This window comes from Centroberyx affinis, unplaced genomic scaffold (assembly GCF_046629955.1).
Source record: "Centroberyx affinis isolate AG114_WGS23_722 - 3 ecotype Tasmania unplaced genomic scaffold, CSIRO-AGI_Caff_v1 ptg005940l_1, whole genome shotgun sequence".
NCBI classification, from domain to species: Eukaryota; Metazoa; Chordata; class Actinopteri; order Beryciformes; family Berycidae; genus Centroberyx; species Centroberyx affinis.
The window spans coordinates 1-16,731 of NW_027283018.1; the positions used below are offsets into that span (position 1 = coordinate 1).

Sequence of the window (16,731 nt, forward strand, 5' to 3'; positions counted from 1 at the left end):
GCGCAGCCGGTGGTGAGCGCGTAATCCACACCATTCCATAGGAAATAATAGCGCTTTGAGCGGAAACGGCTAGTGCTGGATATGCACTAGCGGGGTCACCAGCAGTGTATTAAACAATTTCAACAGCCTATCGGTTAGTTTTCTGTAAATAATCTGTTTTAAATGGTGTAGATAGATTTACCAATGACACAAATAATGTGCTAAGTTAATGCTTTCAGGGGCCAGTTGCATAAAGATAGACCTAGTCTTAGACTTAAATGTGACCTTAAGCCAAATTTGCTATAGACATTTATATTTACCTGTTCCTACTACTTCTTGATTGTTGTAGATCTCTAATGGTTTGTTTCTGTCTCTAAAGACTCTCTCTTCTTCAGGTTCTTTCCAAAAACCAAAGATTTGCCATCTTTTATAAAATAGCTTCAGTATTTAAACTTCCCACTCTGACAGTTAGGCCGACTCATTGCCATAACAACAAAATTCTTAACTCAATATTAGCCGGGGGGGAGGTGGCTAACTTTCCTACCTCAAAATAAGTCAGTTGTAATATTTAAGTAACAGTCTTAATTAGCCTAGTCAGTCCAACCTGAGAATGTAAGACCAGTCTAAGGCTTAGACTAGTCTTAAACTAGCTTTATGCAACTGGCCCCAGGGTCTTAACGTCGTACAAAGCATCTGAACCAATGATGCTATCTAGGCTTCTTTTTGTGCAATATATAGCCTAAATAACCCAATATATATATATTTTTTAATCTGATATCCCCATCCTTTCGGATATTATCTGCCATGCCCGTGACTTTAGAGTTATTTCTCCTTGGTGCTCCGTTGCCTATAAAACTTCCGTCTCCTGTAAATGGCAGAATGCCATTAGACGCGCATCATAGTATTTGGAGGTCAAAGTTCAATATAGTTGCTTTGGGCGCAAAACCAGGCGAAATATCAAGGTCCTTCATTGAAAACAATGGGTGTTTGGTGTGAAAGCTCATTAGGAATTAGGAATGAGGGCTACTTTGTGGTAGGGCTGGGCGGTAAATCGATTTTATCAATATATTCAAATTTATGGTTTAGGACGATGTGTAAAAATGAAAATCGAGATTCACTTTAACCTGGGTAAATACGGCACGGATCACTCTCTGTCAATCAAGCCCCACCGCTTCCCTGAGCGGCACAAATTGATTCCAGCATCTCCGACAGAGGCAGCAGCCGACTGGGAGAAGTGTGTGGCACTGCGAGACGCACGAGCTAGAGGCAGCCCCCAAACGGCTTCCCAAAAGGGAGTCATTCCTATGTTCCCAGGGTCCTATGTTCCCAGGGTCCTATGTTCCCCAGATTTATATGGCACATAATAGGAACATGACAAAGAGTCCTATGTTACCCAGTTCTAGGGTTAGGTTTAGGGTTAGAGACCTTTAAAATCAAATAAAATGATAACCATTGGTTTTGTTGTGTTTATATAGCGGTTTTGAAGCCTTGTTCCAATAAAAAAAAATAATATAATATTTATATAAATAATATTTATGAAATATTTTAACTTGAAACGGGTCAAATTTGACCCGAACACAATAGGAGGGTTAATGTGTGTTAACAGAATATTGAACTGGGGAACATAGAACCTTGGGAACTTAGTACCCTGGGAACTTAGGACCCTGGGAACATAGGAACTTGGGAACAAAGGACCTTGGGAACTTTGGATCCTGGGAACATAGATACGCTCCCGCTAAAAAGCAGGTAACATTAGCGGCATCCCATATGACAAGAAGGAGCCCCGGTGGAAAGACATTACAGATGCGCTGGTGTTTCATATATTTTAGTGTGTGTGTGTGTGCGCGCGCTGAGAGCGCAGACACCAGCCAAGCCCAGTGGTTGAGTGCCTATTAAAGGTAGATCACACTCACCAATGTGTGATTTTTACTTAAACTACAGAATAGCCTATCTACTCAAGTTCTGTGCTGCATGGTCATGTAGTAGCCTACAGTTAAACCTGAGAATCAAGGTGGCTTAAAGACTGGATAACCAATACTGGGCCAACACTTTCTTAAAATGGGTAATAAGCATGCATTTGTGAAGGGTCTGGGTTACCTGAACCTGGACAGTCTGGGTTACTTTGAACAGATAATTAAAATTAAAATATATACAGTATTAATTTCCATTTTTCTCCCATTTTCTACAATTCACTTCAATTATTAGAAAGCTAGAGAACAGCAGCCAGTTGCAGCAGTTAAACTTAAATTCAAACGTAGGCTAGTTTGAACTTCACTAAGTTTGAAGTCTTACTAAGTCTTACTCCAACGTAGACACAGCCTAAGTTACAACTTAAAACTTACACCTACCTTCTACTAGGTGTAAAGTAGCCTAACCCGTAAAATAACCGTTGGCATGGCGCATCAATCTGACAGGTGGGATAAATCCAGCGTGGTTTACGTGACAGATCACATCCTTTTGAACAGTATGATGATTTAGATTTAGGCTATACTCGCGCTTTCGTTTTCCCGGAGCAGAGAGAAAAATAAATCCACCACTTTGGGTGATTGTTTGTATTCATCTATGCAGAATACGTAGTTTATACAACGATTTCATAAAGTGTCCATACATATCTTAATAATCCGGACATTTCAGTCTCCAGGATGATGTAGTCTAACAAGCTTCCCGATGTTTATCATTCTACACTGCAATTCACTTCACTTGCTAAGGAGAAACGCACATTCAGGACGTTGGAGAGCGACAACACTGCTGAGGAACCACTGACTTATTACCTCCGCCAAGGAGGTTATGTTTTCGGTGCCGTTTGTCTGTCTGTCTGTCTGTTAGCAGGATTACGGAAAAACTACTGAGCCGATTTTCATGAAACTTGGTGGAAGGGTGTAGCATGGTCCAAGGAAGAACCCATTAAATTTTGGAGCGGATCCGGATCCGACTCACGAAATTTGCATATCATAGCAGACTGGACTATTGGCCTTGGCGGAGGTCTGCGCTCTCCGAGTGCCGTTCTAGTCTTGAACATGAATTTTGATCACTGAACTGACGAATATTTACAACTTTCTTTAGCCATCAATAAAACAAATAACTTTTTTCCACCCTGTTAATGAGGGGGAAATGCCTAACTTTTGCTCTGTTGAAAATAACGGTTAAACCGCTTGATGTCACTATTAATTATATAGTATTGTATAATATAGCTTTGCAGCTTTAGTGTCAAACTAACCAGTTTCAACGTAACAGTTAGTGTAGACTTTACACACTAACTTACGATAGAGCTTATGTTCAGCTGGTGCAACTGGCTGCAGGTGCACTTCCCCACATTTCTAATATTCTACATTGATAATATTTCCTTATATTAATTTGAGAAAGTTAAAGACTTACCGTCATAAAACTTCAGATTCTTGTAGGTTGTGTAGAAACGTTGTGTAGAAACGCTGTGTAGAAAGATGCTCTGAGGAACCAATGTCCGCTGCTTGTAGGTTGAGAGTTTCAACCGCGCGCATCTCTTATTTAAAGGCCATGGATGGAACGCTCAGCTAGTCACCTACAGAATGCCATTGTGACGTCACTGATAAGGCTCACGTCTGGAGTCTGTCTACACAGATGAGCACCGGTGTATTCCTGTGTATAGCAGCTCATTGTGACGTCATTCAGACAGTAAGCGTCAAGTGCAAGGTGGCATTTTTTTCATGAGAACCTCAGCTTTCTTGCTGTTACCATAAACTGTCACAATTATGCATCACTGTTGTGTGGGAATGTCATTTTTTTTATTTTATTTTTTTTATTGGTGTTTTCCCACATTGCAAACAGTAGTTTCTAAAATTGTGTCAACATGTTTTTTTTAAACATACATACAAAACAAATTAATAAATAACGGCATACAAAAATCATGTATATGGCAAAAACAGTAGTTACAGATCAGTATCGATCGTAAGGAGTAAGATTAAAAGGAAAAATAATAAAAATAACCAACAGCCAGCTTCACTGAGGTACACTCTGGAACTGCAATGTCTCTATGAAACAAACAAAAAAAAACACTTCAGCTAAACACACTGTTGTGTGTTAAGTTGGATAAAGCCAACATCAACTCAGAGATTTATTTTTTGACAGTGCAGTGAGTGAAATACAGGTGCTATAACCATTCATTTAGCCTCTGTCCCTGAGCGTTTTTTAAGGGACAATGCATAGTTTTCAACACTCATACATATCACCTCATGCTAGACCCAACCGTTCCTAGTTTGTCACGTGTGGTAGTAATTATCTGGCCTTTGTCATATGAATTGCATGGGTGTTATTATACTATAAATCAGTGATTCTCAACCTTTTCCATATCAAGGACCCCTAATTCAGTACACAGTAGAGCCACGGACCCCCATTTGATGAGATTTTGTCTCTCAGACCCAAATCTGAAAATATTTTTATTGTTAGATATTATTTTGTCTAGAATCCCATGACTATCTGCAATGGAGGTGGAGAGATGTCAGTGAAACTATGATCAAAACAGTCATTCTTATACATTCTCTAATTGTGTTAACAATTAATTTAACAATTCATCAGTTTGCTTGGGGACCCCCTGGAACCCCCTCAAGGACCCCTGGTGGTCCCCGGACCGCACGTTGAGAACCACTGCTATAAATGACAAAGAAACAGCCATACAACTTCTGAAATTCTATGCTTAATTGCACACAAAGAAATAAGTATAGGAACAGTGATAATTGCAAGTTAGCTAACTATAATAGATAAGAACAGAACAGAATAAATAATACATAGAGAATAGATGCATACATGAAGCAATACATGTATATATACTTTTGAACACTCTATATTATATTATATTATATTATATTATATTATATTATATTATATTATATTAGTTTAGATTAGATTAGATTAGATTATTATCTCTGCCAAGGAGGTAATATCTTCGTCTGCATCTGTGTTTGTCTGTCTGTCTGTCAGCAGGATATCTCTAAACGTCTGGCATGGATTTGCACAAAACTTGGCATGAAGGTTGGTTATGGGCCAAGGAAGAAGTGACTAACTTTTCATATGATTGGCCAAAGGGGGGCGTGGTTTTGGGCATGGCATATCAGGTGGTTGTCACACCTGGCGGAGGTCTGGGCTCTACTGACCACATTTTCTAGTTACTGTTCTTACTGGAAATCAGCTGCAGAAGCATTAGAGGAAATGAACTACATTTGATTATGCATAGTTTATGTAACAGTTTTATGAAGATGATTTGATAGCTTTGATTATCATTGTTATTATTGCTATTAGGCTACTATTATTATTAGTACTAGTATCAGTAATAGTAGTAGCAGGAATAGTAGTAGTAGTAGTAGTAGCAGCAGCAATAGTAAGTCATAGTAGCAGTAATAGTAGTAGTAATAACATTAATAGCAGTAGTAGTAGTTGTATGACATCATTAGTAATAAGGAAGGAGCGGAAGGCCATGAGTGATACCTGCATTTCAGCTTTCTTGATATGGAATACACAATATTTCAAATTATGAAATGTAATGAGGAAAATAAAGCAAAGACTGACTAATTAAATATTGGTAAATTATGAGATTTTATCATTTTTGTTAGTGTCAGGCCTGTGGAGGATATGAGGATAAAAAATGCCTTTTACTGAGTTGACAAGTCAAAACATCTCACATCAAAAGAAAAGAAAAAAAATAATAATATGACAAAGACACAACTGGATTAGATATCCAAATCTATTAGTGCAAAAGTGAATAACTGAAAAAAAATAGACATTGCAAGACAAGGAAATGCTGTATATTACATATGTTCAAACACATGCTGCATAGTGCATAATGGCACAAGAACAGCAAGAGGGATGTTCAGTGATACTGAAATGAGACAGATATTTCAGATATTTCACAGCTTTCAAACAGTCTCATGTGTGGTAAAATTGTCAGAATAGTAGTACAATTTAGAGGTACTTGTACTTGAGTATTTCCATTTCATGCTACTTTATACTTCTACTCCACTACATTTCAGAGGGAAATATTGTACTTTCTACTCCACTACATTTATTTGACAGCTTTAGTTACTAGTTACTTTGCAGATTTAGATTATTAATACAAATTATAAATCAACTAATAAATTATGATATATGTTTATAGGTTAAGCTACCCAGCAGTATATAAAGTAAATAAATTAGCTCCACCTTTACCAGCTGCAACATTAAAGTGATGAACACATTAATGCATCAATAATTACAGTCCAATAACATGATATATATGATTCTGAAATGGGCCATTCTGCATAATGACTACTTTTACTTTTGCTACTTTAAGTATATTTTGATGCTAATACTTTTGTACTTTGACTTAAGTAAGATTTTGAATGCAGGACTTTTACTTGTAACAAAGTATTTTTACACTGCGGTATTGCTACTTTTACTTAAGTCAAAGATCTGAATACTTCTTCCACTGGAGAGTAGAGGAGAATCTGAGGCAGAAAGGAGTAGTACACAGACAGTTCCCCATGAAGCTTGTGTTACACCCGCTGATGCCTCTCTGCATAGGATATTCTCAGGAGGCAAGGTGTGGTGGTGCCCACTCCAAATAACTATGACAGAAACCGGTGTTAAATAGAAAATGCAAATGCCAGGGTTTATTACAAAACAAGGGACAGTACAAGACAATAACCACACTTCCCGCGCCCCCGAGCCTCGCTCGTACTCTTTGTATACTAGTTAACCGGGAAAGTTTATTCTCTACTAGTGATAAGGTCCACACTCCAGGACACAGGGCACTACAACGTTTCACACTAGGTTTTGTGGACACTCCACTTCACACGTGCAAGTATATAAGCAAACAGGTGAGACACTCCTATAAGTTCTCGGGCTAACAGGGTACAAGCTACCCGCGTCTTTCGGGGAGCTGAGAAGTGTGGACCTGAACAAACAACAAACAAACATAAACAATGTCTTAGTCCGCCCTTACAGGACGACCTCCCAATTCTTTTCGTCCTAGAGTCCTGCAAGACCCGGGCGGACTAATAAAGAAAAACGCAATACAGCAAAACAAACAAATCACGGTCAGCAAGAGCAGTGATATGACCCTCCTGCAATCACTGCAACACACAAACAATCATTTCACAGTTAATACATTAAGCATTCACATTCTTCCGTCCCTAGATTAAAAACAATTACTTTATTTATTTATCAGACTAAAAATATATAAAAACACAACAAACATGAATGAATACCTGCTGCGTCGGCATGGACTCTCCCACACCAGGTCTACTTCCGACCAGCTGAAAGCACACTAACATGCTGCAATATCGCATTGAAATGCATAGAGAATTACAGTCAAAAACAATATAGTCCACTTCAATTTACTTATAGACTAAAAACATTTTCAATCCCTTACCCCCATCGGACAAACACTCATCCTCGAGGACGAGACAAACTCCTCTCAGTCCTCCAACCCGGAAGAGAGCAACAAAACAAAAGACACACCTACCCTGCTATATATCCAGCTCCCTATCAGCAATCAAGACAGGTGGATACGGCAAGCCACAGGTACCACCTCAAAGTGAATCGGCGACCCGACGATGCACTGAAAAAACAGAGGGTACAAAAGGGATTTAAGCAGTTTCCAACACATTGCCATCTTTATCGTCATTAGCAAGATCTGTCTCGCCGGACAATGCCGATTGAGGCAATTTATAAGGATTAGAGTGCTGTCCAGCTGTCTTCCTCGCTGATCTCCGAGGCCCTCCTATAGAGAGATCCACCTCTGTCCCAGAATCCCCACTGGTTTCCAAACCAGCTAAACTCTCCACTGGTCCATCAATATCATGCTTTAAATCTGCTTGATCAAGTACATGATCAAGCTCACGATCACAATCACGCTCACAAACAGCCTTATCTGGTTCCAAAACCCCCACTTCACCAGTCGCCATTTCGCTCGAACTGGGCCTTCCTGGCTGACAGGGGCAATTGAATACACCACACTCTGCTGGGGAGGAGATCTGACAACTTGATAGGGGGTAGGGTCCCAAAAATCCTGAATTTTATTACGACCCCTGACCGAATGATTCCTAGTGTACACCAGATCACCTTGTAAGATATCTGGACCACTGTCATGGCCTTCATCCTTCTGAGCTCGCAAAGCCCTTTTAGCAGTTAGCCGTTGTTGCACCTGATCATATGCTGCTGCCAGTGACTCCTGATGGTCTTGCACCCACTCTTCCACTGAGCAGTCTCCATCAGCGCCCCCCTCCAAACCTATTAAAAAATCCACAGGCAACCGAGGCTCTCGCCCAAACATCAGAAAGTATGGGGTCATACCTGTCGTTTGGTGAACTGTAGTGTTATAGGCATAAGTCACTTGAGAGAGATGCCGAGGCCACCGTCGCTTCTGTTCAGGGGAAAGAGTGCGCAATAAATCATGAAGGGTACGATTAAAGCGCTCACACTGACCGTTACCCTGAGGATGGTAGGGAGTAGTACGACTCTTCTCAATGCTGTAAATCCTGCAAAGCTGCTGAATCAAAGAACTCTCAAAATTTCGCCCCTGGTCTGAATGAATCCGGCTGGGAGGCCCAAATGAATGAAACCAATGCTTTACTAAATCCTCAGCCACAGTACTGGCTCGCTGATAGGGATAGCCTGGGTGTACTTAGAAAAAACATCAGTCAACACCAGTACATTTTCTCTACCATCGCTAGCAGGTTCCAGCACTGTAAAATCTATAGCCAAAATCTCATGGGGGCGAGATGCTTTAACACTGCCCATAAAGGGTTTAACTTTTGGCTGGACAGCCTTAGACAAGGCACACCTTTCACAATCTCTGCACCATTTCTCTACATCCTTAAACGCATTTGGCCAGTAACACCGTGCCCGAACCAGCTGCCATGTCCGCTCCACTCCCTGGTGTCCATGCTTGTCATGTAATTCACAGAGAATGTTCTTTTGAAGGCACTGCGGCAGTACAAGCTGGTAAACTTTGTTACCTCCATCAGGGGAATAAATACAGCGATACAGCACAGACTCCCTCTCCTCGATACGCCCCCATTGCCGAAACAGCTCTCTTACTCCCTTACTGAGACCGTGCCTCTCTCGCGACCCTGGCATCCTGGCTTCCTTCCAATAATTGAGAAAAGGCCCAATAATAGGGTCTTTCTCCTGCAAGATCAGCAGATCAGCCATTGAGCACCCAGGTAAAGCACTAATCTCTCCCTGAACGCTAGGGAATGTTCCCCACTGCTCACCTGCCACATTGAACACTGCTCCCTCCATTTTCGGTGGTGAGTACTGACGTGACAGGGCATCAGCATTTCCATTCTTAGACCCTGGGCGTTATATTTGATGACAAGGTTAAATGAGGCCAACTGAGAAGCCCACCTCTGCTCTACAGCTCCCAGCTTAGCAGTGTTCAAATGACTCAGTGGGTTGTTATCAGTGAACACAGTACAGGGGTTACCCAATAGATACTCCCTAAACTTCTCAGTAACAGCCCATTTAAGAGCCAGGAACTCAAGCTTCATAGAGCTATAATTCTCCATGTTGCGTTCAGTGGGCTTAAGGCCTCTACTAGCAAAAGCAATGGGCCACAACTTACCCCCGTGCTCTTGGGAAAGTACTGCTCCCAATCCCCCGTGACTTGCATCCACCTCCAACACAAACGGCTTCTGAAAATCTGCATAAGCAAGCACAGGGGCAGAAATGAGGGCATCCCTAAGCTGATGAAATCGCTCTGCACATCCTACATCCCAAGCCGCAGCCAAGGGCTTTCGAGGTGTTTTACCCTTTCTACCAGGAGTACTAAGCTGTGCTACCACCCGATGGAGGGGTGCTACTATGCTTGCAAACCCAGCAATAAATCTCCTATAGTAACTGGCAAACCCCAGAAACGAGCTGAGCTCTGCTAAGTTGGTGGGCTCTTTCCAGTCCCGTACAGCAGCTACTTTCTCTGGGTCTGTGGAAACCCCTTCAGCAGAAACCACATGGCCCAAATACTTGACCCGTCTCTGAAAGAACTGACACTTAGAAAGTTTCACTTTTAGTCTTTGTTTATCCAGTCGGGACAGCACCTCCTCTCCAGATGCTTCTGCACAGAGGAGGAAAACACTATTACATCATCTAAGTACAGCAGTACTGACTGGTGTCGGCAATCGCCAAACAACGCTCCATGAGTCGTTGAAATGTGCTGGGGGCATTACATAACCCAAAGGGCATCCGATTAAACTCAAATAACCCAAATGGAGTACAAAATGCAGTTTTTGCCTTGTCCTTTTCAGCCATTTCCACCTGGCTATAACCACTTGCCAGATCTAAAGTTGAAAACCACTGGGCCCCCGCCAGAGCATCCAAAGATTCCTCTATCCTTGGCAAGGGAAAAGCATCTTTCCTTGTTTTTCCATTCAGCTGCCGATAGTCTACAGACATGCGTAAACTCCCATCCTTCTTTTGAACCAGAACAATGGGAGATGAGTAAGGGCTACTACTCTCCCTGATGATCTGACTCTCCAAAAGCTGTTTAATATGAGTCCGGGCCAGTTCATACTGGGAAGGAGGGATACAACGGTAAGGCTGACGTACCGGTGTCTCGTCCACCAGAGGGATTTCGTGAGTAATCAGGTTGGTACAACCAACATCCATGTCATTCTTAGCAAACACCTTACTGTATTTACCTAACAAAACCCTTGCTTGTTGCTTCCCCTCTTCATCTAGATTTACAAATTCAGGGAGGTTTAGCTCACAGGGTGCAATAGATTTAACTGCCTCAACAGAAACATAAGCTGTGCAACCCTGGGAATCTACAGAGAACTCTACCTGGGGGTCACTTTCAACCAACACCCTGACAGTTTGAACTGTGGCTACAACACGGCGGGGTGTCAACCAAACATCACTTGTACCCACGTTAGTAATTGGAACATAAGCCCTCCCTCTCTCTCCTCGCACTAGCGAGGGTGAAACCAGGAGCCCCTCCGGGAGACAACCCTCATCGGGCTCGAGGGGTTCAACCAAGAACTCAATCTGTTCTTGTATGGGTATCTTTGGACATGTAACAGGCACTTGAGTCACAGTTCCGGCTGGGATGCAGAAAGACTTCTTACCCTGCACTCTGACAAGATGAGGCTCAGGAGAATTAACCATGGCTTCCATCATCTGGCAATATCTCAGCGCTCGTCGCCACCCCGGTGGTGCTGATTTCAAGGCTGGAGCTTCAAAGAGGTCGGGACCATATCGTTTGTACAATTCATGATACAGAGTGTTAAATACATTCATTCCTAATACACCCGGAGTTACTACTTTCTTTTGCTTCATGTAACCGTCAGTAGGGTCTTCAACCACCAGCACTCCTCGGCGTGGCATGCCTACCCCTAGTATTGTAACATCCAACTCAATATAGCCCACATAGGGGATTCTCAACCCATTAGCCGCCTTCAGTCCTAACCACCCACAGTCTTTGAGGTTGTCATCTGTAAGATGGGAAAAATTTGCCTTAAAAAAATTCTCAGTAACAGTGGTAACCATAGACCCTGTATCTAGCAAACACGGGACAGTAACGGCCGAAATACATGGGACACGGACGCGACGCGTCACCTGCTACACAGACTCCGTCTTTGTAGCGTGTGGTTGCATGGTTTTCTGAGGAGATATCAAGTAGGATACTTTGGTTTGGTTTGGAAGTATAGGCTATATTAACTGGTATTGAATTAATTAACTAGATCGTTTTAACTACAGGATCATGGATACACATTGATTTGATTGATTTATTTTAATGTGCAATGTAAAAACACCCACAAGGTTGCTCTGCTGCATCACATTGCCTCTGGTACAATGAGGTATTTATTTTAATCATTTTTAAACAGATTGTACTCGTTTTTTACACAGTTCTATGGAGTTTTTACCTGTTTGAGGGCCGCGTAGCCGCGCGTAGAGGGGAAAAAATAGACCAGACGCGCAAAAATAGAGATGAGCCGTGCGATGCCCGCGCGGGTGCGCGCGGCTTCCGTGGTCCGTGTAGCAGCTTCAGTTGATTATTATGGACGCGCTCTGTTGCGGGCATTCCGCGGCAGACGTGTCGTGCCGCGTCCGTGTCCCATGTATTTCGGCCGTAACCCCACCCATGTTAACCTCCCCCTCAGGGCACTCACCAACTAGATGACTGATGTCTGAGTGGTCATTACAGTTAGAGCCTAGTAAGCCCCCTTCCAGTGTGTGGCTCTGCACACTGGTGGGCTCTAGTTTTCCGACAGCTTGGGCATCTGAAGATTGGCACTGGTCTCCTCCTCCTCTCTCTCTTGGGCTCTCTCACCCAGGGCTGAAACAGAACAAAACCGGGCAATATGGCCCGCTTGGTTACACCTAAAACAAATTGGTTTTCCATCTGCAGTTCGTCTGGGCTGAATGCTCCGGTTACCACGGCCAGCCAACTTAGAAGGGGCCAGTGCCTTAATAACCAACTCTAACTGGCTCTGCTGAGCCTTTAGTAAAGGTGTTAATTCTGCATACCCAGATGGGCTTGTGTCGACACTTTCACAGGAGGCTTGGGCTTCATTAGACAATGGAAGAGGCTGGCTATATTTCTGCCTGAAGGGTTGAGCCTCGCATTGAGCTAGCCACCTTGTAGCTTCACTCCTAACATCACGAATACTCCATTGTGGATTAGTACGAACCAAGTCCCTTAGCCTAACTCCCAGAACTTGATCTCGAATACCATCACAAAACTGATCACGCAAATCTTTTTGTGCTTTCATACTAGCTTGCCCATCAGTCTTTACAATTTGGTCCATAAGCGCCATCAATGCATGGGAATAATCAAGCAGTGACTCTCCCTCTTGTTGTTTACGATTGAAAAATCAACGTTGTAATGAAATATGAGAATGTAAACAGCCATAAACCTCCTTAAGACCATTAAATATTCCCTCAACACTCTCTCTCTGCTCAATAGGCAAGAACTTTATCTCAGTGCGTGCAGCACCCTCCAGATGGTTGAAGATAGTCTGGGCTTTTTCTTTCTCCGTTTTGGCTCTACTTCGCACAAAGTCTCTCATCTCCTCAACCCACTCGTCCACAGTGAGTGCATCTGATCTATCCAATTTCCCAGAGAATTTGGGTACCTTACGGTCCTCCTGGACATAAACTACTGAGTTGTTTCTCACAATCGTTTCTGGTTCATCCCCCATAGCTCCCATCCAAGTCCCATCGGTCTCTGCTGATGCACCTCTCAGGCTACGTAGTTCGTTCTCCAGCTCACGTATACGCCGTGCCATCGCTTGCTGTTCCGTGTCCTCCATGGCCCCCCACTGACTCAGGCCGCGGGAGAAGTTATCGGGCTGGCACTGGCTCCACACTGCTGTAGTGGTCCACCACTGCTCTTGCTGACATAAACCAAAGAAAACTGAAAACACTTTATTTTTTTTATAAATCCCAGATGCAATATACCCTGGCACAGAAAAGGAAAATATATACAATATTTTTTTCTTTTGGGCACGTCCTGCCGACAACGCCAAAATGTTACACCCGCTGATGCCTCTCTGCATAGGATATTCTCAGGAGGCAAGGTGTGGTGGTGCCCACTCCAAATAACTATGACAGAAACCGGTGTTAAATAGAAAATGCAAATGCCAGGGTTTATTACAAAACAAGGGACAGTACAAGACAATAACCACACTTCCCGCGCCCCCGAGCCTCGCTCGTATTCTTTGTATACTAGTTAACCGGGAAAGTTTATTCTCTACTAGTGATAAGGTCCACACTCCAGGACACAGGGCACTACAACGTTTCACACTAGGTTTTGTAGACACTCCACTTCACACGTGCAAGTATATAAGCAAACAGGTGAGACACTCCTAGAAGTTCTCGGGCTAACAGGGTACAAGCTACCCGCGTCTTTCGGGGAGCTGAGAAGTGTGGACCTGAACAAACAACAAACAAACATAAACAATGTCTTAGTCCGCCCTTACAGGACGACCTCCCAATTCTTTTCGTCCTAGAGTCCTGCAAGACCCGGGCGGACTAATAAAGAAAAACGCAATACAGCAAAACAAACAAATCACGGTCAGCAAGAGCAGTGATATGACCCTCCTGCAATCACTGCAACACACAAACAATCATTTCACAGTTAATACATTAAGCATTCACATTCTTCCGTACCTAGATTAAAAACAATTACTTTATTTATTTATCAGACTAAAAATATATAAAAACACAACAAACAATCGGCTACTATGAATACCTGCTGCGTCGGCATGGACTCTCCCACACCAGGTCTACTTCCGACCAGCTGAAAGCACACTAACATGCTGCAATATCGCACTGAAATGCACAGAGAATTACAGTCAAAAACACAATAGTCCACTTCAATTTACTTATAGACCAAAAACATTTTCAATCCCTTACCCCATCGGACAAACACTCATCCTCGAGGACGAGACAAACTCCTCTCAGTCCTCCAACCTGGAAGAGAGCAACAAGACAAAAGACACACCTACCCTGCTATATATCCAGCTCCCTATCAGCAATCAAGACAGGTGGATACGGCAAGCCATAGGTACCACCTGCTACACTTGCATTTGGCTGTACAATGCACAAATTTCAAGGCATGACAACCTCATCTGCTGTGGTTTCACTAAAGAACATATTTGTACACGGTATGGCCTGTGTAGCTCTCAGCAGAGTAACCTCTCTCAGTGGAATGTGAAAGGAAGATCAGCCACTTCCTGCGTAGGCGGCTGGGCCTGCCACAGAGTCTAAGCAGCATCGCCCTTTTACGGGCATAACACCAAGCTGCAGCTTCCTTTCAGCAGTCTGGCAGAGGAGTTCAAGGAGTTCGAGATTCCACTGACACCAAGGTCTCCTCAGCGGGCATCGAGGTCAGAACAGGAAGGAAGTGGCACGCGCAGGAGGCAGTTGAACGGGCTGAGGCAAGGTTGTGGCACAGCATCCTGATGGGCACTGTGGCAACTGGTCGGGCCGGGCTCAGGAGCAATTCAAGACCTTGCTACGGTAAAGCCCGAGGAAAGGAGAGGCGAAAGCTAATCCAGGAGGAGGTACGCACAGAGGTGGAGGAAGCTCGCTACAGCAGAATGGTGGGCATGTGCAAGCAAGTGGCCTGGACCAAGTGGGAGCATACAACCGGCCGAAAGATCACCTGGGCAGAACTCTGGAACGCGGAACCACACAGATTCAAGTTCTTGGTCCAGTCAGTGTATGATGTCCTCCCGAGCCCTTCCAACCTGTTCAGCTGGGGCCTGGCGGACTCCCCTGCTTGCCAACTCTACCAGAAAAGGGGATCCTTGGAGCACATCCTCAGCTGCTGTCCAAAGGCCTTGGGAGAGGGGCGGTATCGTTGGCGCCATGACCAAGTTCTGCGGGCAGTAGCAGACACCATCTGCACTGGCATCAGCAACAGCAAGCAGCAACACCCAACAAAGTGCACCATCACCTTTGTTCGAGCAGGGGAGAAGCCTCAGCCCCAGCCAAAGGCCCAGGGTGGTCTGCTCGCTACAGCAAGAGACCGGCAGTTCCTGGTTGACCTAGGGAGACAACTGAGGTTCCCGGACACCATCGTAGCTACCACACTCAGGCCAGACATGGTCCTGATGTCCGTGGGAACTAAGCAAGTGGTTTTGCTAGAGCTAACTCTTCCCTGGGAAGATCGGCTGGAGGAGGCGCAAGAAAGGCAGAGAGCCAAGTATGCAGATCTGGTAGCTGAGTGTCGGAGGAATGGGTGGAAAGCCCGCTGTGAGCCAGCTGAAGTGGGCTGCAGGGGCTTCGCAGGCCAGTCTCTACACCGGGTCCTGGGACTCTTGGGGATTTGTGGGCTACAAAGAAGAAGAGCCATCAGGAACATCTTGGAAGCTGCTGAAAAGGCTTCCCGTTGGCTCTGGTTGAAGAGGGGTGACGTGTGGCGTAATGCGCTACCTGGACACAAGTCGGGGCTTGATCACCCCCGGCTGGGTCACCCGGGTGAGGGTGTCTGATGTTAAGACCCGAAACACCTGATGACCCCGGGTTCATCACTGACGATGTGTCCAGGTTGCACCACAAGGTGTATTAAAGAACGTTAGTTGTAATTGTAAGGACAATTTGTTTTGTCTGGGCTTTCATGTGGCTCGGCATACACTTTTATGTTTGCATCTGTTTTTAGTTGTTCGTTTTCTAGTTGTATCCATTTATCTCCTGTATTAGCTTTTATTCCTATTTTTTAAATTTTTTTTTATTTTATTATTCAACTGTTTTATTTATTTGATTGCGGTACTTCTGCATCGTTGTCTCTTTGGGTTTTTATTGTATGTAAAGCACTTTGTAAACATTGCTTTTAGAAAAGTGCTATACAAATTGTTGCGGCTGACTGGTGACCACCAATAAAAAACAATAAGCCGCGGGAGGCTAAGCACGGGAGAAAACTGATGACGCGCACACCAAAAGATTCACGTCCACTTCTGAGGTTCTGTTTACCACTCTCTATTTCCATATCACAACGCTGCACAACCGATTCCACCTAACAGCTGCTTACATGCGCCAGTGCAAAGAAGAAAGAGGCCAAGACACAGGTAAAACTCAAAATACGCAATCCAGTGCCATAATGCGGTCAACAGAAAATTTCACTCCCGATGCTCACCCTACCCCATGCCCAAAAAACAGCCCAGGTGAACAGGTGAGTGCAATTACCTGTAACCACCGAGTACACACCCACAGTGACACTCCCACCACCCAGGTGCCAATGCAGTGTGCACACACAAACCAAGCACATGAATATGCAAGAAACTTACATATATGGCTCCT

General features: G+C 43.9%; 1 pseudogene; it reads left to right on the top strand.

The window, feature by feature from the left end:
- Positions 1 to 14,192: 14,192 nt before the first annotated feature.
- On the top strand, positions 14,193 to 15,926 carry LOC139667989 (uncharacterized; annotated as a pseudogene).
- Positions 15,927 to 16,731: the final 805 nt, after the last annotated feature.